Genomic DNA, 1,691 nt, shown 5'->3' on the forward strand with positions numbered 1-1,691 from the left:
TGACGGGCAGGCAACGCTTCCCAGATGTTGCCGTGGGATCGCGCCCATTTGCCACTCATCCATTCCGTCCCTCTCCCGGCCCAAATCCTCTTGTGTGACCGGGGCCTCAGTTGGGCATTTCCTCAATACTTTCTGGCTTTTTCATTGTTTATACATGCTCCAAAGCAAAGACCAGATTTTATGAAGTTCTGATCAACAGTTGCCCACTGAGGCATGTTCACAATTGATTTACAGATGAAGACCCACACAAAGCACCAGAAGTATGTGTTATCAAGCTTCTTTTAAGAAATTTAATATCCCACCAGATTCTACCCAACTAGCAGAATTTCAGCATGTTTCTTCAAATGCAAATATCCCCTAGCTGGGTCATGGAAACTGGAAATAATTGTAAGGGGCTGGGTGCAGTGGAAGCCAGAGTCCAGAGTCAACATTAATGTCAGTCCAAAGCCAGGGTTCCAGAAGTAAAGCAAGGCAGAGTCATTCAGTCCAAAGTCATACACAAGAGCAAGCAGGTCTAAGATTCAAGTCCAAAGCCAGTCCAAAGGTTACTGAGGCAAAGCAGAGTCAGGAGCTGTGGTTGCAGAATCCACCGGGTGGTGATTTGTTGTGTCCACATTGAGCAGTCTCCCTTGACTGGCTTTTATAGGCATCTGCTGGAAGGTCTTACTTGCAGCCTACTGCTTGGGAGTAACCCTACAGCTACTCATCATCAGCAAGCAGCTGGCATTGGATCAGAAGACATGTGTTTTGTCTTCTCTCTTGGAGTTCCATTCGAAGCCTTTGTCTCTGGCGCTCAAAGGGTGCGGGTGAAACTGGAGGGCGGGTAATGACCACCTGTTACATCTGTTGGAACGGGCTGGAAGATGCTGGTGGCTATGTATCAGCTGTCAGCTGTGAACTCTGATGAGCCTGCAGTTCATCTTCTTGCTTGCTGGAAGATGCAGCAGGATTCAGAACTGGGAACATAGAACTCCTCTTCTCCTGAGGAGTCCTCTCCTCCTGAGTCTATCTCTCCTGATTGACCCATGACAATAATGAACCAAACTGACATTTGTTCCTTCTGAACTATTATTATTCATACTTTAACCAACTTCTATAGTGTTGTTTAGCTGTAGAAGGATGACCCAGTCGTCTGAGGTTGAGATGTTGTCAGGTCTTGAAGGAACTCACTCCCAACAACACTCTCTTGGCAGTGATTTGTTTATTGCAAGGTAAAGAGGTTTCAAGCATAGAGGAGTCTGTGTCAGAACTGACTCCTTTTGTGCCAGTTCTCCAATTATACATAATTCAAACACCCCCCCCCGTGACTAGACCAATCACACCTACACATCCAGCCTGCCAAAATCTATGGTACACCATCGGCCCTCCTACAACACCTGCAAATCTACAGTTACATTATCTAGCAGCAGGGCTCTAGTCGGGGGGGAGCTCTCAGGTACGGAGCTCCGGAAGAGAACCTCTAGGGGGCGGGGCGGTCACGTGGTGAAGCCCCGCCCCCTTCTTTACCCCGCCCTCTGCTTCGATACTCATTCCGTTTGGGAATGAGGATGAAGCAGGAGGGTAAGTAGCCGGGCCTTCTGACACACTTCCGGTGATATCAGGGGGTGTGGCCTTCTGTCACTTCCAGTGATGTCAGGGGGCGTGGCATATGCAAATAAGTTATGCTAATGAGTTATGCTAATGAGCTCCGG

The sequence above is a fragment of the Gekko japonicus genome, unplaced genomic scaffold (assembly GCF_001447785.1).
Source record: "Gekko japonicus isolate JY-2015 unplaced genomic scaffold, Gekko_japonicus_V1.1 scaffold140, whole genome shotgun sequence".
In the NCBI taxonomy this organism is placed as follows: domain Eukaryota; kingdom Metazoa; phylum Chordata; class Lepidosauria; order Squamata; family Gekkonidae; genus Gekko; species Gekko japonicus.